Source organism: Dendrobates tinctorius, unplaced genomic scaffold (assembly GCF_039654945.1).
Source record: "Dendrobates tinctorius isolate UK_male_01 unplaced genomic scaffold, ASM3965494v1 ptg000099l, whole genome shotgun sequence".
Lineage (NCBI taxonomy): Eukaryota > Metazoa > Chordata > Amphibia > Anura > Dendrobatidae > Dendrobates > Dendrobates tinctorius.
Window position 1 is genome coordinate 9,460,896 of NW_027361767.1, and position 26,252 is coordinate 9,487,147.

At 39.8% G+C, this 26,252-nt stretch overlaps 10 non-coding genes across 10 annotated transcripts; all 10 read left to right on the forward strand.

The window, feature by feature from the left end:
- The first annotated feature begins 9,234 nt into the window (after positions 1-9,234).
- TRNAK-UUU (transfer RNA lysine (anticodon UUU)) lies at positions 9,235-9,307 on the forward strand. Its single transcript has one exon. It is a non-coding gene; the product is annotated as a tRNA-Lys (tRNA).
- Positions 9,308-13,374: 4,067 nt separating this feature from the next.
- TRNAK-UUU (transfer RNA lysine (anticodon UUU)) lies at positions 13,375-13,447 on the forward strand. The gene has a single exon. It is a non-coding gene; the product is annotated as a tRNA-Lys (tRNA).
- A 1,322-nt stretch (positions 13,448-14,769) lies between these two features.
- Positions 14,770-14,842, forward strand: TRNAK-UUU (transfer RNA lysine (anticodon UUU)). Its single transcript has one exon. It is a non-coding gene; the product is annotated as a tRNA-Lys (tRNA).
- A 1,340-nt stretch (positions 14,843-16,182) lies between these two features.
- TRNAK-UUU (transfer RNA lysine (anticodon UUU)) lies at positions 16,183-16,255 on the forward strand. The gene has a single exon. It is a non-coding gene; the product is annotated as a tRNA-Lys (tRNA).
- Positions 16,256-17,595: 1,340 nt separating this feature from the next.
- On the forward strand, positions 17,596-17,668 carry TRNAK-UUU (transfer RNA lysine (anticodon UUU)). The gene has a single exon. It is a non-coding gene; the product is annotated as a tRNA-Lys (tRNA).
- A 1,311-nt stretch (positions 17,669-18,979) lies between these two features.
- TRNAK-UUU (transfer RNA lysine (anticodon UUU)) lies at positions 18,980-19,052 on the forward strand. Its single transcript has one exon. It is a non-coding gene; the product is annotated as a tRNA-Lys (tRNA).
- A 2,714-nt stretch (positions 19,053-21,766) lies between these two features.
- Positions 21,767-21,839, forward strand: TRNAK-UUU (transfer RNA lysine (anticodon UUU)). Its single transcript has one exon. It is a non-coding gene; the product is annotated as a tRNA-Lys (tRNA).
- A 1,333-nt stretch (positions 21,840-23,172) lies between these two features.
- On the forward strand, positions 23,173-23,245 carry TRNAK-UUU (transfer RNA lysine (anticodon UUU)). The gene has a single exon. It is a non-coding gene; the product is annotated as a tRNA-Lys (tRNA).
- Positions 23,246-24,578: 1,333 nt separating this feature from the next.
- On the forward strand, positions 24,579-24,651 carry TRNAK-UUU (transfer RNA lysine (anticodon UUU)). Its single transcript has one exon. It is a non-coding gene; the product is annotated as a tRNA-Lys (tRNA).
- A 1,311-nt stretch (positions 24,652-25,962) lies between these two features.
- Positions 25,963-26,035, forward strand: TRNAK-UUU (transfer RNA lysine (anticodon UUU)). The gene has a single exon. It is a non-coding gene; the product is annotated as a tRNA-Lys (tRNA).
- Positions 26,036-26,252: the final 217 nt, after the last annotated feature.

Here is a 26,252-nt window from a genome sequence, read left to right on the forward strand (position 1 = left end):
TAATGTTATGTAAAATAGGTGAGGTCATCACCTAAAAGGTCTAAAGAAATTATGATCTGTGTGTATTATTTAGTCTAGAAACTGAGGGGTGATCTCATAACCATGTATAAGTATATAAGGAGACAATACAAATATCTCTCCGAGGATCTGTTTATACCAAGGAAGGTGACGGTCACTTTAGAAGGACGTAGATCTGGGGATTTCTTCTGACGGAATATAGGCTGAACTGGACGGACAAATGTCTTTTTTCGGCCTTGCTAACTACAGCTCTGGCAAAAATTAAGAGACCACTGCAAAATCTTCAGTTTGTCTTAATTTTCTCTTTATAGGTATATTTTTGAGTAAAATGTAAATTGCTCTTATATTCTATAAACTACTGACAACATGTCTTCGAATTTCCAAGCACTAAATTTTGTACTTATTTTCAGAAAATGAAAAATGGTCAAAATAGCAAAAAAAATGCAGTGCTTGCAGACCTCAAATAATGCTACGAAAACAAGTTCATAATTATTAAGAAACAACAATACTAATGTTTTATCTCAGGAAGAGTTCAGAAATCAATATTTTGTGGAATAACCATGATTTTTAATCACAGCTTTCATGTGTCTTGGCATGCTTTCCACCAGTCTTTCACACTGCTTTTGGGTGACATTATGCCACTCCTGGTACAAAAATTTAAGCAGTTCTTCTTTGTTTGATGGCTTGTGACTATCCATCTTCCTCACATTCAAGAGGTTTTCAATGGGGTTCAGGTTTGGAGATTGGGCTGGCCATGACAGCGATTTGAGCTAGTGTTCCTTCATCCACACGTTGGTTTACCTAGCCGTGTGGCATGGTGCATTGTTCTGCTGGAAAAGCCAGTCCTCAGAGTTGGGGAACGTTTCCTGAGCAGAAGGAATCAACTATTTTTCCAGGATAACCTTGTATGTGGCTTGATTCACATGTCCTTCGCAAAGATTAACCTGCCCAATTCAAGCCTGGAAATTATGATTTTTGTGGAACTAGAGCAAGTCCAAAAAGGGGCAACAAAATTTAGTAACGGGATGGAAGAATTACGGTACCCAGCGAGATTATCAATGTAGAGAGCCCGGATGTCGGTAGAGCATCAGACTTTTAATCTGAGGGTCCAGGGTTCAAGTCCCTGTTCGGGCGTAAGCTTTTAATAAATGGTAATGTTATGTAAAATAGGTGAGGTCATCACCTAAAAGGTCTAAAGAAATTATGATCTGTGTGGAACTAGAGCGAGTACAAAGAAGGGCAACAACTACAATACCCAGAGAGTTTAGCAAAAAAGTATTATTTAGTCTAGAAACTGAGGGGTGATCTCATAACCATGTATAAGTATATAAGGGGACAATACAAATATCTCTCCGAGGATCTGTTTATACCAAGGAAGGTGACGGTCACTTTAGAAGGACGTAGATCTGGGGATTTCTTCTGACGGAATATAGGCTGAACTGGACGGACAAATGTCTTTTTTCGGCCTTGCTAACTACAGCTCTGGCAAAAATTAAGAGACCACTGCAAAATCTTCAGTTTGTCTTAATTTTCTCTTTATAGGTATATTTTTGAGTAAAATGTAAATTGCTCTTATATTCTATAAACTACTGACAACATGTCTTCGAATTTCCAAGCACTAAATTTTGTACTTATTTTCAGAAAATGAAAAATGGTCAAAATAGCAAAAAAAATGCAGTGCTTGCAGACCTCAAATAATGCTACGAAAACAAGTTCATAATTATTAAGAAACAACAATACTAATGTTTTATCTCAGGAAGAGTTCAGAAATCAATATTTTGTGGAATAACCATGATTTTTAATCACAGCTTTCATGTGTCTTGGCATGCTTTCCACCAGTCTTTCACACTGCTTTTGGGTGACATTATGCCACTCCTGGTACAAAAATTTAAGCAGTTCTTCTTTGTTTGATGGCTTGTGACTATCCATCTTCCTCACATTCAAGAGGTTTTCAATGGGGTTCAGGTTTGGAGATTGGGCTGGCCATGACAGCGATTTGAGCTAGTGTTCCTTCATCCACACGTTGGTTTACCTAGCCGTGTGGCATGGTGCATTGTTCTGCTGGAAAAGCCAGTCCTCAGAGTTGGGGAACGTTTCCTGAGCAGAAGGAATCAACTATTTTTCCAGGATAACCTTGTATGTGGCTTGATTCACATGTCCTTCGCAAAGATTAACCTGCCCAATTCAAGCCTGGAAATTATGATTTTTGTGGAACTAGAGCAAGTCCAAAAAGGGGCAACAAAATTTAGTAACGGGATGGAAGAATTACGGTACCCAGCGAGATTATCAATGTAGAGAGCCCGGATGTCGGTAGAGCATCAGACTTTTAATCTGAGGGTCCAGGGTTCAAGTCCCTGTTCGGGCGTAAGCTTTTAATAAATGGTAATGTTATGTAAAATAGGTGAGGTCATCACCTAAAAGGTCTAAAGAAATTATGATCTGTGTGGAACTAGAGCGAGTACAAAGAAGGGCAACAACTACAATACCCAGAGAGTTTAGCAAAAAAGTATTATTTAGTCTAGAAACTGAGGGGTGATCTCATAACCATGTATAAGTATATAAGGGGACAATACAAATATCTCTCCGAGGATCTGTTTATACCAAGGAAGGTGACGGTCACTTTAGAAGGACGTAGATCTGGGGATTTCTTCTGACGGAATATAGGCTGAACTGGACGGACAAATGTCTTTTTTCGGCCTTGCTAACTACAGCTCTGGCAAAAATTAAGAGACCACTGCAAAATCTTCAGTTTGTCTTAATTTTCTCTTTATAGGTATATTTTTGAGTAAAATGTAAATTGCTCTTATATTCTATAAACTACTGACAACATGTCTTCGAATTTCCAAGCACTAAATTTTGTACTTATTTTCAGAAAATGAAAAATGGTCAAAATAGCAAAAAAAATGCAGTGCTTGCAGACCTCAAATAATGCTACGAAAACAAGTTCATAATTATTAAGAAACAACAATACTAATGTTTTATCTCAGGAAGAGTTCAGAAATCAATATTTTGTGGAATAACCATGATTTTTAATCACAGCTTTCATGTGTCTTGGCATGCTTTCCACCAGTCTTTCACACTGCTTTTGGGTGACATTATGCCACTCCTGGTACAAAAATTTAAGCAGTTCTTCTTTGTTTGATGGCTTGTGACTATCCATCTTCCTCACATTCAAGAGGTTTTCAATGGGGTTCAGGTTTGGAGATTGGGCTGGCCATGACAGCGATTTGAGCTAGTGTTCCTTCATCCACACGTTGGTTTACCTAGCCGTGTGGCATGGTGCATTGTTCTGCTGGAAAAGCCAGTCCTCAGAGTTGGGGAACGTTTCCTGAGCAGAAGGAATCAACTATTTTTCCAGGATAACCTTGTATGTGGCTTGATTCACATGTCCTTCGCAAAGATTAACCTGCCCAATTCAAGCCTGGAAATTATGATTTTTGTGGAACTAGAGCAAGTCCAAAAAGGGGCAACAAAATTTAGTAACGGGATGGAAGAATTACGGTACCCAGCGAGATTATCAATGTAGAGAGCCCGGATGTCGGTAGAGCATCAGACTTTTAATCTGAGGGTCCAGGGTTCAAGTCCCTGTTCGGGCGTAAGCTTTTAATAAATGGTAATGTTATGTAAAATAGGTGAGGTCATCACCTAAAAGGTCTAAAGAAATTATGATCTGTGTGGAACTAGAGCGAGTACAAAGAAGGGCAACAACTACAATACCCAGAGAGTTTAGCAAAAAAGTATTATTTAGTCTAGAAACTGAGGGGTGATCTCATAACCATGTATAAGTATATAAGGGGACAATACAAATATCTCTCCGAGGATCTGTTTATACCAAGGAAGGTGACGGTCACTTTAGAAGGACGTAGATCTGGGGATTTCTTCTGACGGAATATAGGCTGAACTGGACGGACAAATGTCTTTTTTCGGCCTTGCTAACTACAGCTCTGGCAAAAATTAAGAGACCACTGCAAAATCTTCAGTTTGTCTTAATTTTCTCTTTATAGGTATATTTTTGAGTAAAATGTAAATTGCTCTTATATTCTATAAACTACTGACAACATGTCTTCGAATTTCCAAGCACTAAATTTTGTACTTATTTTCAGAAAATGAAAAATGGTCAAAATAGCAAAAAAAATGCAGTGCTTGCAGACCTCAAATAATGCTACGAAAACAAGTTCATAATTATTAAGAAACAACAATACTAATGTTTTATCTCAGGAAGAGTTCAGAAATCAATATTTTGTGGAATAACCATGATTTTTAATCACAGCTTTCATGTGTCTTGGCATGCTTTCCACCAGTCTTTCACACTGCTTTTGGGTGACATTATGCCACTCCTGGTACAAAAATTTAAGCAGTTCTTCTTTGTTTGATGGCTTGTGACTATCCATCTTCCTCACATTCAAGAGGTTTTCAATGGGGTTCAGGTTTGGAGATTGGGCTGGCCATGACAGCGATTTGAGCTAGTGTTCCTTCATCCACACGTTGGTTTACCTAGCCGTGTGGCATGGTGCATTGTTCTGCTGGAAAAGCCAGTCCTCAGAGTTGGGGAACGTTTCCTGAGCAGAAGGAATCAACTATTTTTCCAGGATAACCTTGTATGTGGCTTGATTCACATGTCCTTCGCAAAGATTAACCTGCCCAATTCAAGCCTGGAAATTATGATTTTTGTGGAACTAGAGCAAGTCCAAAAAGGGGCAACAAAATTTAGTAACGGGATGGAAGAATTACGGTACCCAGCGAGATTATCAATGTAGAGAGCCCGGATGTCGGTAGAGCATCAGACTTTTAATCTGAGGGTCCAGGGTTCAAGTCCCTGTTCGGGCGTAAGCTTTTAATAAATGGTAATGTTATGTAAAATAGGTGAGGTCATCACCTAAAAGGTCTAAAGAAATTATGATCTGTGTGGAACTAGAGCGAGTACAAAGAAGGGCAACAACTACAATACCCAGAGAGTTTAGCAAAAAAGTATTATTTAGTCTAGAAACTGAGGGGTGATCTCATAACCATGTATAAGTATATAAGGGGACAATACAAATATCTCTCCGAGGATCTGTTTATACCAAGGAAGGTGACGGTCACTTTAGAAGGACGTAGATCTGGGGATTTCTTCTGACGGAATATAGGCTGAACTGGACGGACAAATGTCTTTTTTCGGCCTTGCTAACTACAGCTCTGGCAAAAATTAAGAGACCACTGCAAAATCTTCAGTTTGTCTTAATTTTCTCTTTATAGGTATATTTTTGAGTAAAATGTAAATTGCTCTTATATTCTATAAACTACTGACAACATGTCTTCGAATTTCCAAGCACTAAATTTTGTACTTATTTTCAGAAAATGAAAAATGGTCAAAATAGCAAAAAAAAATGCAGTGCTTGCAGACCTCAAATAATGCTACGAAAACAAGTTCATAATTATTAAGAAACAACAATACTAATGTTTTATCTCAGGAAGAGTTCAGAAATCAATATTTTGTGGAATAACCATGATTTTTAATCACAGCTTTCATGTGTCTTGGCATGCTTTCCACCAGTCTTTCACACTGCTTTTGGGTGACATTATGCCACTCCTGGTACAAAAATTTAAGCAGTTCTTCTTTGTTTGATGGCTTGTGACTATCCATCTTCCTCACATTCAAGAGGTTTTCAATGGGGTTCAGGTTTGGAGATTGGGCTGGCCATGACAGCGATTTGAGCTAGTGTTCCTTCATCCACACGTTGGTTTACCTAGCCGTGTGGCATGGTGCATTGTTCTGCTGGAAAAGCCAGTCCTCAGAGTTGGGGAACGTTTCCTGAGCAGAAGGAATCAACTATTTTTCCAGGATAACCTTGTATGTGGCTTGATTCACATGTCCTTCGCAAAGATTAACCTGCCCAATTCAAGCCTGGAAATTATGATTTTTGTGGAACTAGAGCAAGTCCAAAAAGGGGCAACAAAATTTAGTAATGGGATGGAAGAATTACAGTACCCAGCGAGATTATCAATGTAGAGAGCCCGGATGTCGGTAGAGCATCAGACTTTTAATCTGAGGGTCCAGGGTTCAAGTCCCTGTTCGGGCGTAAGCTTTTAATAAATGGTAATGTTATGTAAAATAGGTGAGGTCATCACCTAAAAGGTCTAAAGAAATTATGATCTGTGTGGAACTAGAGCGAGTACAAAGAAGGGCAACAACTACAATACCCAGAGAGTTTAGCAAAAAAGTATTATTTAGTCTAGAAACTGAGGGGTGATCTCATAACCATGTATAAGTATATAAGGGGACAATACAAATATCTCTCCGAGGATCTGTTTATACCAAGGAAGGTGACGGTCACTTTAGAAGGACGTAGATCTGGGGATTTCTTCTGACGGAATATAGGCTGAACTGGACGGACAAATGTCTTTTTTCGGCCTTGCTAACTACAGCTCTGGCAAAAATTAAGAGACCACTGCAAAATCTTCAGTTTGTCTTAATTTTCTCTTTATAGGTATATTTTTGAGTAAAATGTAAATTGCTCTTATATTCTATAAACTACTGACAACATGTCTTCGAATTTCCAAGCACTAAATTTTGTACTTATTTTCAGAAAATGAAAAATGGTCAAAATAGCAAAAAAAATGCAGTGCTTGCAGACCTCAAATAATGCTACGAAAACAAGTTCATAATTATTAAGAAACAACAATACTAATGTTTTATCTCAGGAAGAGTTCAGAAATCAATATTTTGTGGAATAACCATGATTTTTAATCACAGCTTTCATGTGTCTTGGCATGCTTTCCACCAGTCTTTCACACTGCTTTTGGGTGACATTATGCCACTCCTGGTACAAAAATTTAAGCAGTTCTTCTTTGTTTGATGGCTTGTGACTATCCATCTTCCTCACATTCAAGAGGTTTTCAATGGGGTTCAGGTTTGGAGATTGGGCTGGCCATGACAGCGATTTGAGCTAGTGTTCCTTCATCCACACGTTGGTTTACCTAGCCGTGTGGCATGGTGCATTGTTCTGCTAGAAAAGCCAGTCCTCAGAGTTGGGGAACGTTTCCTGAGCAGAAGGAATCAACTATTTTTCCAGGATAACCTTGTATGTGGCTTGATTCACATGTCCTTCGCAAAGATTAACCTGCCCAATTCAAGCCTGGAAATTATGATTTTTGTGGAACTAGAGCAAGTCCAAAAAGGGGCAACAAAATTTAGTAACGGGATGGAAGAATTACGGTACCCAGCGAGATTATCAATGTAGAGAGCCCGGATAGCTCAGTCGGTAGAGCATCAAAAGGTCTAAAGAAATTATGATCTGTGTGGAACTAGAGCGAGTACAAAGAAGGGCAACAACTACAATACCCAGAGAGTTTAGCAAAAAAGTATTATTTAGTCTAGAAACTGAGGGGTGATCTCATAACCATGTATAAGTATATAAGGGGACAATACAAATATCTCTCCGAGGATCTGTTTATACCAAGGAAGGTGACGGTCACTTTAGAAGGACGTAGATCTGTGGATTTCTTCTGACGGAATATAGGCTGAACTGGACGGACAAATGTCTTTTTTCGGCCTTGCTAACTACAGCTCTGGCAAAAATTAAGAGACCACTGCAAAATCTTCAGTTTGTCTTAATTTTCTCTTTATAGGTATATTTTTGAGTAAAATGTAAATTGCTCTTATATTCTATAAACTACTGACAACATGTCTTCGAATTTCCAAGCACTAAATTTTGTACTTATTTTCAGAAAATGAAAAATGGTCAAAATAGCAAAAAAAATGCAGTGCTTGCAGACCTCAAATAATGCTACGAAAACAAGTTCATAATTATTTAGAAACAACAATACTAATGTTTTATCTCAGGAAGAGTTCAGAAATCAATATTTTGTGGAATAACCATGATTTTTAATCACAGCTTTCATGTGTCTTGGCATGCTTTCCATCAGTCTTTCACACTGCTTTTGGGTGACATTATGCCACTCCTGGTACAAAAATTTAAGCAGTTCTTCTTTGTTTGATGGCTTGTGACTATCCATCTTCCTCACATTCAAGAGGTTTTCAATGGGGTTCAGGTTTGGAGATTGGGCTGGCCATGACAGCGATTTGAGCTAGTGTTCCTTCATCCACACGTTGGTTTACCTAGCCGTGTGGCATGGTGCATTGTTCTGCTGGAAAAGCCAGTCCTCAGAGTTGGGGAACGTTGCCTGAGCAGAAGGAATCAACTATTTTTCCAGGATAACCTTGTATGTGGCTTGATTCACATGTCCTTCGCAAAGATTAACCTGCCCAATTCAAGCCTGGAAATTATGATTTTTGTGGAACTAGAGCAAGTCCAAAAAGGGGCAACAAAATTTAGTAACGGGATGGAAGAATTACGGTACCCAGCGAGATTATCAATGTAGAGAGCCCGGATAGCTTTTAATAAATGGTAATGTTATGTAAAATAGGTGAGGTCATCACCTAAAAGGTCTAAAGAAATTATGATCTGTGTGTATTATTTAGTCTAGAAACTGAGGGGTGATCTCATAACCATGTATAAGTATATAAGGGGACAATACAAATATCTCTCCGAGGATCTGTTTATACCAAGGAAGGTGACGGTCACTTTAGAAGGACGTAGATCTGGGGATTTCTTCTGACGGAATATAGGCTGAACTGGACGGACAAATGTCTTTTTTCGGCCTTGCTAACTACAGCTCTGGCAAAAATTAAGAGACCACTGCAAAATCTTCAGTTTGTCTTAATTTTCTCTTTATAGGTATATTTTTGAGTAAAATGTAAATTGCTCTTATATTCTATAAACTACTGACAACATGTCTTCGAATTTCCAAGCACTAAATTTTGTACTTATTTTCAGAAAATGAAAAATGGTCAAAATAGCAAAAAGAATGCAGTGCTTGCAGACCTCAAATAATGCTACGAAAACAAGTTCATAATTATTTAGAAACAACAACTAGGAGCTAGTGTTCCTTCATCCACACGTTGGTTTACCTAGCCGTGTGGTATGGTGCATTGTTCTGCTGGAAAAGCCAGTCCTCAGAGTTGGGGAACGTTGCCTGAGCAGAAGGAATCAACTATTTTTCCAGGATAACCTTGTATGTGGCTTGATTCACATGTCCTTCGCAAAGATTAACCTGCCCAATTCAAGCCTGGAAATTATGATTTTTGTGGAACTAGAGCAAGTCCAAAAAGGGGCAACAAAATTTAGTAACGGGATGGAAGAATTACAGTACCCAGCGAGATTATCAATGTAGAGAGCCCGGATAGCTCAGTCGGTAGAGCATCAGACTTTTAATCTGAGGGTCCAGGGTTCAAGTCCCTGTTCGGGCGTAAGGTTTTAATAAATGGTAATGTTATAGGTAATAGGTGAGGTCATCATGTGGGTGCAACAACTACAATACCCAGAGAGATTAGCAAAAAAGTATTATTTTGTCTAGAAACTGAGGGGTGATCTCATAACCATGTATAAGTATATAAGGGGACAATACAAATATCTCTCCGAGGATCTGTTTATACCAAGGAAGGTGACGGTCACAAGGGGGCATTCTCTGCATCTGGAGGAGAGAAGGTTTTTCCACCAACATAGAAAAGGATTCTTTACTGGTAGGGCAGGGAGAATCTGGAATTCCTTGTCTGAGGAGGTGGGGATGGCGAACTCAGTCAAGGGGTTCAAGAGAGGCCCGGATGTCTTCCTGGAGCGTAACAATATTGTATCTTGCAGTTATTAGGTTCTTTAGAAGGACGTAGATCTGGGGATTTCTTCTGACGGAATATAGGCTGAACTGGACGGACAAATGTCTTTTTTCGGCCTTGCTAACTACAGCTCTGGCAAAAATTAAGAGACCACTGCAAAATCTTCAGTTTGTCTTAATTTTCTCTTTATAGGTATATTTTTGAGTAAAATGTAAATTGCTCTTATATTCTATAAACTACTGACAACATGTCTTCGAATTTCCAAGCACTAAATTTTGTACTTATTTTCAGAAAATGAAAAATGGTCAAAATAGCAAAAAAAATGCAGTGCTTGCAGACCTCAAATAATGCTACGAAAACAAGTTCATAATTATTTAGAAACAACAATACTAATGTTTTATCTCAGGAAGAGTTCAGAAATCAATATTTTGTGGAATAACCATGATTTTTAATCACAGCTTTCATGTGTCTTGGCATGCTTTCCACCAGTCTTTCACACTGCTTTTGGGTGACATTATGCCACTCCTGGTACAAAAATTTAAGCAGTTCTTCTTTGTTTGATGGCTTGTGACTATCCATCTTCCTCACATTCAAGAGGTTTTCAATGGGGTTCAGGTTTGGAGATTGGGCTGGCCATGACAGCGATTTGAGCTAGTGTTCCTTCATCCACACGTTGGTTTACCTAGCCGTGTGGCATGGTGCATTGTTCTGCTAGAAAAGCCAGTCCTCAGAGTTGGGGAACGTTTCCTGAGCAGAAGGAATCAACTATTTTTCCAGGATAACCTTGTATGTGGCTTGATTCACATGTCCTTCGCAAAGATTAACCTGCCCAATTCAAGCCTGGAAATTATGATTTTTGTGGAACTAGAGCAAGTCCAAAAAGGGGCAACAAAATTTAGTAACGGGATGGAAGAATTACGGTACCCAGCGAGATTATCAATGTAGAGAGCCCGGATGTCGGTAGAGCATCAGACTTTTAATCTGAGGGTCCAGGGTTCAAGTCCCTGTTCGGGCGTAAGGTTTTAATAAATGGTAATGTTATAGGTAATAGGTGAGGTCATCATGTGGGTGCAACAACTACAATACCCAGAGAGATTAGCAAAAAAGTATTATTTTGTCTAGAAACTGAGGGGTGATCTCATAACCATGTATAAGTATATAAGGGGACAATACAAATATCTCTCCGAGGATCTGTTTATACCAAGGAAGGTGACGGTCACAAGGGGGCATTCTCTGCATCTGGAGGAGAGAAGGTTTTTCCACCAACATAGAAAAGGATTCTTTACTGGTAGGGCAGGGAGAATCTGGAATTCCTTGTCTGAGGAGGTGGGGATGGCGAACTCAGTCAAGGGGTTCAAGAGAGGCCCGGATGTCTTCCTGGAGCGTAACAATATTGTATCTTGCAGTTATTAGGTTCTTTAGAAGGACGTAGATCTGGGGATTTCTTCTGACGGAATATAGGCTGAACTGGACGGACAAATGTCTTTTTTCGGCCTTGCTAACTACAGCTCTGGCAAAAATTAAGAGACCACTGCAAAATCTTCAGTTTGTCTTAATTTTCTCTTTATAGGTATATTTTTGAGTAAAATGTAAATTGCTCTTATATTCTATAAACTACTGACAACATGTCTTCGAATTTCCAAGCACTAAATTTTGTACTTATTTTCAGAAAATGAAAAATGGTCAAAATAGCAAAAAAAATGCAGTGCTTGCAGACCTCAAATAATGCTACGAAAACAAGTTCATAATTATTTAGAAACAACAATACTAATGTTTTATCTCAGGAAGAGTTCAGAAATCAATATTTTGTGGAATAACCATGATTTTTAATCACAGCTTTCATGTGTCTTGGCATGCTTTCCACCAGTCTTTCACACTGCTTTTGGGTGACATTATGCCACTCCTGGTACAAAAATTTAAGCAGTTCTTCTTTGTTTGATGGCTTGTGACTATCCATCTTCCTCACATTCAAGAGGTTTTCAATGGGGTTCAGGTTTGGAGATTGGGCTGGCCATGACAGCGATTTGAGCTAGTGTTCCTTCATCCACACGTTGGTTTACCTAGCCGTGTGGCATGGTGCATTGTTCTGCTGGAAAAGCCAGTCCTCAGAGTTGGGGAACGTTTCCTGAGCAGAAGGAATCAACTGTTTTTCCAGGATAACCTTGTATGTGGCTTGATTCACATGTCCTTCGCAAAGATTAACCTGCCCAATTCAAGCCTGGAAATTATGATTTTTGTGGAACTAGAGCAAGTCCAAAAAGGGGCAACAAAATTTAGTAACGGGATGGAAGAATTACGGTACCCAGCGAGATTATCAATGTAGAGAGCCCGGATGTCGGTAGAGCATCAGACTTTTAATCTGAGGGTCCAGGGTTCAAGTCCCTGTTCGGGCGTAAGGTTTTAATAAATGGTAATGTTATAGGTAATAGGTGAGGTCATCATGTGGGTGCAACAACTACAATACCCAGAGAGATTAGCAAAAAAGTATTATTTTGTCTAGAAACTGAGGGGTGATCTCATAACCATGTATAAGTATATAAGGGGACAATACAAATATCTCTCCGAGGATCTGTTTATACCAAGGAAGGTGACGGTCACAAGGGGGCATTCTCTGCATCTGGAGGAGAGAAGGTTTTTCCACCAACATAGAAAAGGATTCTTTACTGGTAGGGCAGGGAGAATCTGGAATTCCTTGTCTGAGGAGGTGGGGATGGCGAACTCAGTCAAGGGGTTCAAGAGAGGCCCGGATGTCTTCCTGGAGCGTAACAATATTGTATCTTGCAGTTATTAGGTTCTTTAGAAGGACGTAGATCTGGGGATTTCTTCTGACGGAATATAGGCTGAACTGGACGGACAAATGTCTTTTTTCGGCCTTGCTAACTACAGCTCTGGCAAAAATTAAGAGACCACTGCAAAATCTTCAGTTTGTCTTAATTTTCTCTTTATAGGTATATTTTTGAGTAAAATGTAAATTGCTCTTATATTCTATAAACTACTGACAACATGTCTTCGAATTTCCAAGCACTAAATTTTGTACTTATTTTCAGAAAATGAAAAATGGTCAAAATAGCAAAAAAAATGCAGTGCTTGCAGACCTCAAATAATGCTACGAAAACAAGTTCATAATTATTTAGAAACAACAATACTAATGTTTTATCTCAGGAAGAGTTCAGAAATCAATATTTTGTGGAATAACCATGATTTTTAATCACAGCTTTCATGTGTCTTGGCATGCTTTCCACCAGTCTTTCACACTGCTTTTGGGTGACATTATGCCACTCCTGGTACAAAAATTTAAGCAGTTCTTCTTTGTTTGATGGCTTGTGACTATCCATCTTCCTCACATTCAAGAGGTTTTCAATGGGGTTCAGGTTTGGAGATTGGGCTGGCCATGACAGCGATTTGAGCTAGTGTTCCTTCATCCACACGTTGGTTTACCTAGCCGTGTGGCATGGTGCATTGTTCTGCTGGAAAAGCCAGTCCTCAGAGTTGGGGAACGTTTCCTGAGCAGAAGGAATCAACTGTTTTTCCAGGATAACCTTGTATGTGGCTTGATTCACATGTCCTTCGCAAAGATTAACCTGCCCAATTCAAGCCTGGAAATTATGATTTTTGTGGAACTAGAGCAAGTCCAAAAAGGGGCAACAAAATTTAGTAACGGGATGGAAGAATTACGGTACCCAGCGAGATTATCAATGTAGAGAGCCCGGATAGCTCAGTCGGTAGAGCATCAGACTTTTAATCTGAGGGTCCAGGGTTCAAGTCCCTGTTCGGGCGTAAGGTTTCAATAAATGGTAATGTTATAGGTAATAGGTGAGGTCATCATGTGGGTACAATGTGGGTGCAACAACTACAATACCCAGAGAGATTAGCAAAAAAGTATTATTTTGTCTAGAAACTGAGGGGTGATCTCATAACCATGTATAAGTATATAAGGGGACAATACAAATATCTCTCCGAGGATCTGTTTATACCAAGGAAGGTGACGGTCACAAGGGGGCATTCTCTGCATCTGGAGGAGAGAAGGTTTTTCCACCAACATAGAAAAGGATTCTTTACTGGTAGGGCAGGGAGAATCTGGAATTCCTTGTCTGAGGAGGTGGGGATGGCGAACTCAGTCAAGGGGTTCAAGAGAGGCCCGGATGTCTTCCTGGAGCGTAACAATATTGTATCTTGCAGTTATTAGGTTCTTTAGAAGGACGTAGATCTGGGGATTTCTTCTGACGGAATATAGGCTGAACTGGACGGACAAATGTCTTTTTTCGGCCTTGCTAACTACAGCTCTGGCAAAAATTAAGAGACCACTGCAAAATCTTCAGTTTGTCTTAATTTTCTCTTTATAGGTATATTTTTGAGTAAAATGTAAATTGCTCTTATATTCTATAAACTACTGACAACATGTCTTCGAATTTCCAAGCACTAAATTTTGTACTTATTTTCAGAAAATGAAAAATGGTCAAAATAGCAAAAAAAATGCAGTGCTTGCAGACCTCAAATAATGCTACGAAAACAAGTTCATAATTATTTAGAAACAACAATACTAATGTTTTATCTCAGGAAGAGTTCAGAAATCAATATTTTGTGGAATAACCATGATTTTTAATCACAGCTTTCATGTGTCTTGGCATGCTTTCCACCAGTCTTTCACACTGCTTTTGGGTGACATTATGCCACTCCTGGTACAAAAATTTAAGCAGTTCTTCTTTGTTTGATGGCTTGTGACTATCCATCTTCCTCACATTCAAGAGGTTTTCAATGGGGTTCAGGTTTGGAGATTGGGCTGGCCATGACAGCGATTTGAGCTAGTGTTCCTTCATCCACACGTTGGTTTACCTAGCCGTGTGGCATGGTGCATTGTTCTGCTGGAAAAGCCAGTCCTCAGAGTTGGGGAACGTTTCCTGAGCAGAAGGAATCAACTGTTTTTCCAGGATAACCTTGTATGTGGCTTGATTCACATGTCCTTCGCAAAGATTAACCTGCCCAATTCAAGCCTGGAAATTATGATTTTTGTGGAACTAGAGCAAGTCCAAAAAGGGGCAACAAAATTTAGTAACGGGATGGAAGAATTACGGTACCCAGCGAGATTATCAATGTAGAGAGCCCGGATAGCTCAGTCGGTAGAGCATCAGACTTTTAATCTGAGGGTCCAGGGTTCAAGTCCCTGTTCGGGCGTAAGGTTTCAATAAATGGTAATGTTATAGGTAATAGGTGAGGTCATCATGTGGGTACAATGTGGGTGCAATGTGCAATGTGGGTGCAACAACTACAATACCCAGAGAGATTAGCAAAAAAGTATTATTTTGTCTAGAAACTGAGGGGTGATCTCATAACCATGTATAAGTATATAAGGGGACAATACAAATATCTCTCCGAGGATCTGTTTATACCAAGGAAGGTGACGGTCACAAGGGGGCATTCTCTGCATCTGGAGGAGAGAAGGTTTTTCCACCAACATAGAAAAGGATTCTTTACTGGTAGGGCAGGGAGAATCTGGAATTCCTTGTCTGAGGAGGTGGGGATGGCGAACTCAGTCAAGGGGTTCAAGAGAGGCCCGGATGTCTTCCTGGAGCGTAACAATATTGTATCTTGCAGTTATTAGGTTCTTTAGAAGGACGTAGATCTGGGGATTTCTTCTGACGGAATATAGGCTGAACTGGACGGACAAATGTCTTTTTTCGGCCTTGCTAACTACAGCTCTGGCAAAAATTAAGAGACCACTGCAAAATCTTCAGTTTGTCTTAATTTTCTCTTTATAGGTATATTTTTGAGTAAAATGTAAATTGCTCTTATATTCTATAAACTACTGACAACATGTCTTCGAATTTCCAAGCACTAAATTTTGTACTTATTTTCAGAAAATGAAAAATGGTCAAAATAGCAAAAAAAATGCAGTGCTTGCAGACCTCAAATAATGCTACGAAAACAAGTTCATAATTATTTAGAAACAACAATACTAATGTTTTATCTCAGGAAGAGTTCAGAAATCAATATTTTGTGGAATAACCATGATTTTTAATCACAGCTTTCATGTGTCTTGGCATGCTTTCCACCAGTCTTTCACACTGCTTTTGGGTGACATTATGCCACTCCTGGTACAAAAATTTAAGCAGTTCTTCTTTGTTTGATGGCTTGTGACTATCCATCTTCCTCACATTCAAGAGGTTTTCAATGGGGTTCAGGTTTGGAGATTGGGCTGGCCATGACAGCGATTTGAGCTAGTGTTCCTTCATCCACACGTTGGTTTACCTAGCCGTGTGGCATGGTGCATTGTTCTGCTGGAAAAGCCAGTCCTCAGAGTTGGGGAACGTTTCCTGAGCAGAAGGAATCAACTGTTTTTCCAGGATAACCTTGTATGTGGCTTGATTCACATGTCCTTCGCAAAGATTAACCTGCCCAATTCAAGCCTGGAAATTATGATTTTTGTGGAACTAGAGCAAGTCCAAAAAGGGGCAACAAAATTTAGTAACGGGATGGAAGAATTACGGTACCCAGCGAGATTATCAATGTAGAGAGCCCGGATAGCTCAGTCGGTAGAGCATCAGACTTTTAATCTGAGGGTCCAGGGTTCAAGTCCCTGTTCGGGCGTAAGGTTTCAATAAATGGTAATGTTATAGGTAATAGGTGAGGTCATCATGTGGGTACAATGTGGGTGCAATGTGCAATGTGGGTGCAACAACTACAATACCCAGAGAGATTAGCAAAAAAGTATTATTTTGTCTAGAAACTGAGGGGTGATCTCATAACCATGTATAAGTATATAAGGGGACAATACAAATATCTCTCCGAGGATCTGTTTATACCAAGGAAGGTGACGGTCACAAGGGGGCATTCTCTGCATCTGGAGGAGAGAAGGTTTTTCCACCAACATAGAAAAGGATTCTTTACTGGTAGGGCAGGGAGAATCTGGAATTCCTTGTCTGAGGAGGTGGGGATGGCGAACTCAGTCAAGGGGTTCAAGAGAGGCCCGGATGTCTTCCTGGAGCGTAACAATATTGTATCTTGCAGTTATTAGGTTCTTTAGAAGGACGTAGATCTGGGGATTTCTTCTGACGGAATATAGGCTGAACTGGACGGACAAATGTCTTTTTTCGGCCTTGCTAACTACAGCTCTGGCAAAAATTAAGAGACCACTGCAAAATCTTCAGTTTGTCTTAATTTTCTCTTTATAGGTATATTTTTGAGTAAAATGTAAATTGCTCTTATATTCTATAAACTACTGACAACATGTCTTCGAATTTCCAAGCACTAAATTTTGTACTTATTTTCAGAAAATGAAAAATGGTCAAAATAGCAAAAAAAATGCAGTGCTTGCAGACCTCAAATAATGCTACGAAAACAAGTTCATAATTATTTAGAAACAACAATACTAATGTTTTATCTCAGGAAGAGTTCAGAAATCAATATTTTGTGGAATAACCATGATTTTTAATCACAGCTTTCATGTGTCTTGGCATGCTTTCCACCAGTCTTTCACACTGCTTTTGGGTGACATTATGCCACTCCTGGTACAAAAATTTAAGCAGTTCTTCTTTGTTTGATGGCTTGTGACTATCCATCTTCCTCACATTCAAGAGGTTTTCAATGGGGTTCAGGTTTGGAGATTGGGCTGGCCATGACAGCGATTTGAGCTAGTGTTCCTTCATCCACACGTTGGTTTACCTAGCCGTGTGGCATGGTGCATTGTTCTGCTGGAAAAGCCAGTCCTCAGAGTTGGGGAACGTTTCCTGAGCAGAAGGAATCAACTATTTTTCCAGGATAACCTTGTATGTGGCTTGATTCACATGTCCTTCGCAAAGATTAACCTGCCCAATTCAAGCCTGGAAATTATGATTTTTGTGGAACTAGAGCAAGTCCAAAAAGGGGCAACAAAATTTAGTAACGGGATGAAAGAATTACGGTACCCAGCGAGATTATCAATGTAGAGAGCCCGGATAGCTCAGTCGGTAGAGCATCAGACTTTTAATCTGAGGGTCCAGGGTTCAAGTCCCTGTTCGGGCGTAAGGTTTTAATAAATGGTAATGTTATAGGTAATAGGTGAGGTCATCATGTGGGTGCAACAACTACAATACCCAGAGAGATTAGCAAAAAAGTATTATTTTGTCTAGAAACTGAGGGGTGATCTCATAACCATGTATAAGTATATAAGGGGACAATACAAATATCTCTCCGAGGATCTGTTTATACCAAGGAAGGTGACGGTCACAAGGGGGCATTCTCTGCATCTGGAGGAGAGAAGGTTTTTCCACCAACATAGAAAAGGATTCTTTACTGGTAGGGCAGGGAGAATCTGGAATTCCTTGTCTGAGGAGGTGGGGATGGCGAACTCAGTCAAGGGGTTCAAGAGAGGCCCGGATGTCTTCCTGGAGCGTAACAATATTGTATCTTGCAGTTATTAGGTTCTTTAGAAGGACGTAGATCTGGGGATTTCTTCTGACGGAATATAGGCTGAACTGGACGGACAAATGTCTTTTTTCGGCCTTGCTAACTACAGCTCTGGCAAAAATTAAGAGACCACTGCAAAATCTTCAGTTTGTCTTAATTTTCTCTTTATAGGTATATTTTTGAGTAAAATGTAAATTGCTCTTATATTCTATAAACTACTGACAACATGTCTTCGAATTTCCAAGCACTAAATTTTGTACTTATTTTCAGAAAATGAAAAATGGTCAAAATAGCAAAAAAAATGCAGTGCTTGCAGACCTCAAATAATGCTACGAAAACAAGTTCATAATTATTTAGAAACAACAATACTAATGTTTTATCTCAGGAAGAGTTCAGAAATCAATATTTTGTGGAATAACCATGATTTTTAATCACAGCTTTCATGTGTCTTGGCATGCTTTCCACCAGTCTTTCACACTGCTTTTGGGTGACATTATGCCACTCCTGGTACAAAAATTTAAGCAGTTCTTCTTTGTTTGATGGCTTGTGACTATCCATCTTCCTCACATTCAAGAGGTTTTCAATGGGGTTCAGGTTTGGAGATTGGGCTGGCCATGACAGCGATTTGAGCTAGTGTTCCTTCATCCACACGTTGGTTTACCTAGCCGTGTGGCATGGTGCATTGTTCTGCTGGAAAAGCCAGTCCTCAGAGTTGGGGAACGTTTCCTGAGCAGAAGGAATCAACTATTTTTCCAGGATAACCTTGTATGTGGCTTGATTCACATGTCCTTCGCAAAGATTAACCTGCCCAATTCAAGCCTGGAAATTATGATTTTTGTGGAACTAGAGCAAGTCCAAAAAGGGGCAACAAAATTTAGTAACGGGATGGAAGAATTACGGTACCCAGCGAGATTATCAATGTAGAGAGCCCGGATAGCTCAGTCGGTAGAGCATCAGACTTTTAATCTGAGGGTCCAGGGTTCAAGTCCCTGTTCGGGCGTAAGGTTTTAATAAATGGTAATGTTATAGGTAATAGGTGAGGTCATCATGTGGGTACAATGTGGGTGCAATGTGGGTGCAACAACTACAATACCCAGAGAGATTAGCAAAAAAGTATTATTTTGTCTAGAAACTGAGGGGTGATCTCATAACCATGTATAAGTATATAAGGGGACAATACAAATATCTCTCCGAGGATCTGTTTATACCAAGGAAGGTGACGGTCACAAGGGGGCATTCTCTGCATCTGGAGGAGAGAAGGTTTTTCCACCAACATAGAAAAGGATTCTTTACTGGTAGGGCAGGGAGAATCTGGAATTCCTTGTCTGAGGAGGTGGGGATGGCGAACTCAGTCAAGGGGTTCAAGAGAGGCCCGGATGTCTTCCTGGAGCGTAACAATATTGTATCTTGCAGTTATTAGGTTCTTTAGAAGGACGTAGATCTGGGGATTTCTTCTGACGGAATATAGGCTGAACTGGACGGACAAATGTCTTTTTTCGGCCTTGCTAACTACAGCTCTGGCAAAAATTAAGAGACCACTGCAAAATCTTCAGTTTGTCTTAATTTTCTCTTTATAGGTATATTTTTGAGTAAAATGTAAATTGCTCTTATATTCTATAAACTACTGACAACATGTCTTCGAATTTCCAAGCACTAAATTTTGTACTTATTTTCAGAAAATGAAAAATGGTCAAAATAGCAAAAAAAATGCAGTGCTTGCAGACCTCAAATAATGCTACGAAAACAAGTTCATAATTATTTAGAAACAACAATACTAATGTTTTATCTCAGGAAGAGTTCAGAAATCAATATTTTGTGGAATAACCATGATTTTTAATCACAGCTTTCATGTGTCTTGGCATGCTTTCCACCAGTCTTTCACACTGCTTTTGGGTGACATTATGCCACTCCTGGTACAAAAATTTAAGCAGTTCTTCTTTGTTTGATGGCTTGTGACTATCCATCTTCCTCACATTCAAGAGGTTTTCAATGGGGTTCAGGTTTGGAGATTGGGCTGGCCATGACAGCGATTTGAGCTAGTGTTCCTTCATCCACACGTTGGTTTACCTAGCCGTGTGGCATGGTGCATTGTTCTGCTGGAAAAGCCAGTCCTCAGAGTTGGGGAACGTTTCCTGAGCAGAAGGAATCAACTATTTTTCCAGGATAACCTTGTATGTGGCTTGATTCACATGTCCTTCGCAAAGATTAACCTGCCCAATTCAAGCCTGGAAATTATGATTTTTGTGGAACTAGAGCAAGTCCAAAAAGGGGCAACAAAATTTAGTAACGGGATGGAAGAATTACGGTACCCAGCGAGATTATCAATGTAGAGAGCCCGGATAGCTCAGTCGGTAGAGCATCAGACTTTTAATCTGAGGGTCCAGGGTTTTAATAAATGGTAATGTTATAGGTAATAGGTGAGGTCATCATGGGGGTACAATGTGGGTGCAATGTGGGTGCAACAACTACAATACCCAGAGAGATTAGCAAAAAAGTATTATTTTGTCTAGAAACTGAGGGGTGATCTCATAACCATGTATAAGTATATAAGGGGACAATACAAATATCTCTCCGAGGATCTGTTTATACCAAGGAAGGTGACGGTCACAAGGGGGCATTCTCTGCATCTGGAGGAGAGAAGGTTTTTCCACCAACATAGAAAAGGATTCTTTACTGGTAGGGCAGGGAGAATCTGGAATTCCTTGTCTGAGGAGGTGGGGATGGCGAACTCAGTCAAGGGGTTCAAGAGAGGCCCGGATGTCTTCCTGGAGCGTAACAATATTGTATCTTGCAGTTATTAGGTTCTTTAGAAGGACGTAGATCTGGGGATTTCTTCTGACGGAATATAGGCTGAACTGGACGGACAAATGTCTTTTTTCGGCCTTGCTAACTACAGCTCTGGCAAAAATTAAGAGACCACTGCAAAATCTTCAGTTTGTCTTAATTTTCTCTTTATAGGTATATTTTTGAGTAAAATGTAAATTGCTCTTATATTCTATAAACTACTGACAACATGTCTTCGAATTTCCAAGCACTAAATTTTGTACTTATTTTCAGAAAATGAAAAATGGTCAAAATAGCAAAAAAAATGCAGTGCTTGCAGACCTCAAATAATGCTACGAAAACAAGTTCATAATTATTTAGAAACAACAATACTAATGTTTTATCTCAGGAAGAGTTCAGAAATCAATATTTTGTGGAATAACCATGATTTTTAATCACAGCTTTCATGTGTCTTGGCATGCTTTCCACCAGTCTTTCACACTGCTTTTGGGTGACATTATGCCACTCCTGGTACAAAAATTTAAGCAGTTCTTCTTTGTTTGATGGCTTGTGACTATCCATCTTCCTCACATTCAAGAGGTTTTCAATGGGGTTCAGGTTTGGAGATTGGGCTGGCCATGACAGCGATTTGAGCTAGTGTTCCTTCATCCACACGTTGGTTTACCTAGCCGTGTGGCATGGTGCATTGTTCTGCTGGAAAAGCCAGTCCTCAGAGTTGGGGAACGTTTCCTGAGCAGAAGGAATCAACTATTTTTCCAGGATAACCTTGTATGTGGCTTGATTCACATGTCCTTCGCAAAGATTAACCTGCCCAATTCAAGCCTGGAAATTATGATTTTTGTGGAACTAGAGCAAGTCCAAAAAGGGGCAACAAAATTTAGTAACGGGATGGAAGAATTACGGTACCCAGCGAGATTATCAATGTAGAGAGCCCGGATAGCTCAGTCGGTAGAGCATCAGACTTTTAATCTGAGGGTCCAGGGTTCAAGTCCCTGTTCGGGCGTAAGGTTTTAATAAATGGTAATGTTATAGGTAATAGGTGAGGTCATCATGTGGGTACAATGTGGGTGCAATGTGGGTGCAACAACTACAATACCCAGAGAGATTAGCAAAAAAGTATTATTTTGTCTAGAAACTGAGGGGTGATCTCATAACCATGTATAAGTATATAAGGGGACAATACAAATATCTCTCCGAGGATCTGTTTATACCAAGGAAGGTGACGGTCACAAGGGGGCATTCTCTGCATCTGGAGGAGAGAAGGTTTTTCCACCAACATAGAAAAGGATTCTTTACTGGTAGGGCAGGGAGAATCTGGAATTCCTTGTCTGAGGAGGTGGGGATGGCGAACTCAGTCAAGGGGTTCAAGAGAGGCCCGGATGTCTTCCTGGAGCGTAACAATATTGTATCTTGCAGTTATTAGGTTCTTTAGAAGGACGTAGATCTGGGGATTTCTTCTGACGGAATATAGGCTGAACTGGACGGACAAATGTCTTTTTTCGGCCTTGCTAACTACAGCTCTGGCAAAAATTAAGAGACCACTGCAAAATCTTCAGTTTGTCTTAATTTTCTCTTTATAGGTATATTTTTGAGTAAAATGTAAATTGCTCTTATATTCTATAAACTACTGACAACATGTCTTCGAATTTCCAAGCACTAAATTTTGTACTTATTTTCAGAAAATGAAAAATGGTCAAAATAGCAAAAAAAATGCAGTGCTTGCAGACCTCAAATAATGCTACGAAAACAAGTTCATAATTATTTAGAAACAACAATACTAATGTTTTATCTCAGGAAGAGTTCAGAAATCAATATTTTGTGGAATAACCATGATTTTTAATCACAGCTTTCATGTGTCTTGGCATGCTTTCCACCAGTCTTTCACACTGCTTTTGGGTGACATTATGCCACTCCTGGTACAAAAATTTAAGCAGTTCTTCTTTGTTTGATGGCTTGTGACTATCCATCTTCCTCACATTCAAGAGGTTTTCAATGGGGTTCAGGTTTGGAGATTGGGCTGGCCATGACAGCGATTTGAGCTAGTGTTCCTTCATCCACACGTTGGTTTACCTAGCCGTGTGGCATGGTGCATTGTTCTGCTGGAAAAGCCAGTCCTCAGAGTTGGGGAACGTTTCCTGAGCAGAAGGAATCAACTATTTTTCCAGGATAACCTTGTATGTGGCTTGATTCACATGTCCTTCGCAAAGATTAACCTGCCCAATTCAAGCCTGGAAATTATGATTTTTGTGGAACTAGAGCAAGTCCAAAAAGGGGCAACAAAATTTAGTAACGGGATGGAAGAATTACGGTACCCAGCGAGATTATCAATGTAGAGAGCCCGGATAGCTCAGTCGGTAGAGCATCAGACTTTTAATCTGAGGGTCCAGGGTTCAAGTCCCTGTTCGGGCGTAAGGTTTTAATAAATGGTAATGTTATAGGTAATAGGTGAGGTCATCATGTGGGTACAATGTGGGTGCAATGTGGGTGCAACAACTACAATACCCAGAGAGATTAGCAAAAAAGTATTATTTTGTCTAGAAACTGAGGGGTGATCTCATAACCATGTATAAGTATATAAGGGGACAATACAAATATCTCTCCGAGGATCTGTTTATACCAAGGAAGGTGACGGTCACAAGGGGGCATTCTCTGCATCTGGAGGAGAGAAGGTTTTTCCACCAACATAGAAAAGGATTCTTTACTGGTAGGGCAGGGAGAATCTGGAATTCCTTGTCTGAGGAGGTGGGGATGGCGAACTCAGTCAAGGGGTTCAAGAGAGGCCCGGATGTCTTCCTGGAGCGTAACAATATTGTATCTTGCAGTTATTAGGTTCTTTAGAAGGACGTAGATCTGGGGATTTCTTCTGACGGAATATAGGCTGAACTGGACGGACAAATGTCTTTTTTCGGCCTTGCTAACTACAGCTCTGGCAAAAATTAAGAGACCACTGCAAAATCTTCAGTTTGTCTTAATTTTCTCTTTATAGGTATATTTTTGAGTAAAATGTAAATTGCTCTTATATTCTATAAACTACTGACAACATGTCTTCGAATTTCCAAGCACTAAATTTTGTACTTATTTTCAGAAAATGAAAAATGGTCAAAATAGCAAAAAAAATGCAGTGCTTGCAGACCTCAAATAATGCTACGAAAACAAGTTCATAATTATTTAGAAACAACAATACTAATGTTTTATCTCAGGAAGAGTTCAGAAATCAATATTTTGTGGAATAACCATGATTTTTAATCACAGCTTTCATGTGTCTTGGCATGCTTTCCACCAGTCTTTCACACTGCTTTTGGGTGACATTATGCCACTCCTGGTACAAAAATTTAAGCAGTTCTTCTTTGTTTGATGGCTTGTGACTATCCATCTTCCTCACATTCAAGAGGTTTTCAATGGGGTTCAGGTTTGGAGATTGGGCTGGCCATGACAGCGATTTGAGCTAGTGTTCCTTCATCCACACGTTGGTTTACCTAGCCGTGTGGCATGGTGCATTGTTCTGCTGGAAAAGCCAGTCCTCAGAGTTGGGGAACGTTTCCTGAGCAGAAGGAATCAACTATTTTTCCAGGATAACCTTGTATGTGGCTTGATTCACATGTCCTTCGCAAAGATTAACCTGCCCAATTCAAGCCTGGAAATTATGATTTTTGTGGAACTAGAGCAAGTCCAAAAAGGGGCAACAAAATTTAGTAACGGGATGGAAGAATTACGGTACCCAGCGAGATTATCAATGTAGAGAGCCCGGATAGCTCAGTCGGTAGAGCATCAGACTTTTAATCTGAGGGTCCAGGGTTCAAGTCCCTGTTCGGGCGTAAGGTTTTAATAAATGGTAATGTTATAGGTAATAGGTGAGGTCATCATGTGGGTGCAACAACTACAATACCCAGAGAGATTAGCAAAAAAGTATTATTTTGTCTAGAAACTGAGGGGTGATCTCATAACCATGTATAAGTATATAAGGGGACAATACAAATATCTCTCCGAGGATCTGTTTATACCAAGGAAGGTGACGGTCACAAGGGGGCATTCTCTGCATCTGGAGGAGAGAAGGTTTTTCCACCAACATAGAAAAGGATTCTTTACTGGTAGGGCAGGGAGAATCTGGAATTCCTTGTCTGAGGAGGTGGGGATGGCGAACTCAGTCAAGGGGTTCAAGAGAGGCCCGGATGTCTTCCTGGAGCGTAACAATATTGTATCTTGCAGTTATTAGGTTCTTTAGAAGGACGTAGATCTGGGGATTTCTTCTGACGGAATATAGGCTGAACTGGACGGACAAATGTCTTTTTTCGGCCTTGCTAACTACAGCTCTGGCAAAAATTAAGAGACCACTGCAAAATCTTCAGTTTGTCTTAATTTTCTCTTTATAGGTATATTTTTGAGTAAAATGTAAATTGCTCTTATATTCTATAAACTACTGACAACATGTCTTCGAATTTCCAAGCACTAAATTTTGTACTTATTTTCAGAAAATGAAAAATGGTCAAAATAGCAAAAAAAATGCAGTGCTTGCAGACCTCAAATAATGCTACAAAAACAAGTTCATAATTATTTAGAAACAACAATACTAATGTTTTATCTCAGGAAGAGTTCAGAAATCAATATTTTGTGGAATAACCATGATTTTTAATCACAGCTTTCATGTGTCTTGGCATGCTTTCCACCAGTCTTTCACACTGCTTTTGGGTGACATTATGCCACTCCTGGTACAAAAATTTAAGCAGTTCTTCTTTGTTTGATGGCTTGTGACTATCCATCTTCCTCACATTCAAGAGGTTTTCAATGGGGTTCAGGTTTGGAGATTGGGCTGGCCATGACAGCGATTTGAGCTAGTGTTCCTTCATCCACACGTTGGTTTACCTAGCCGTGTGGCATGGTGCATTGTTCTGCTGGAAAAGCCAGTCCTCAGAGTTGGGGAACGTTTCCTGAGCAGAAGGAATCAACTATTTTTCCAGGATAACCTTGTATGTGGCTTGATTCACATGTCCTTCGCAAAGATTAACCTGCCCAATTCAAGCCTGGAAATTATGATTTTTGTGGAACTAGAGCAAGTCCAAAAAGGGGCAACAAAATTTAGTAACGGGATGGAAGAATTACGGTACCCAGCGAGATTATCAATGTAGAGAGCCCGGATAGCTCAGTCGGTAGAGCATCAGACTTTTAATCTGAGGGTCCAGGGTTCAAGTCCCTGTTCGGGCATAAGGTTTTAATAAATGGTAATGTTATAGGTAATAGGTGAGGTCATCATGTGGGTGCAACAACTACAATACCCAGAGAGATTAGCAAAAAAGTATTATTTTGTCTAGAAACTGAGGGGTGATCTCATAACCATGTATAAGTATATAAGGGGACAATACAAATATCTCTCCGAGGATCTGTTTATACCAAGGAAGGTGACGGTCACAAGGGGGCATTC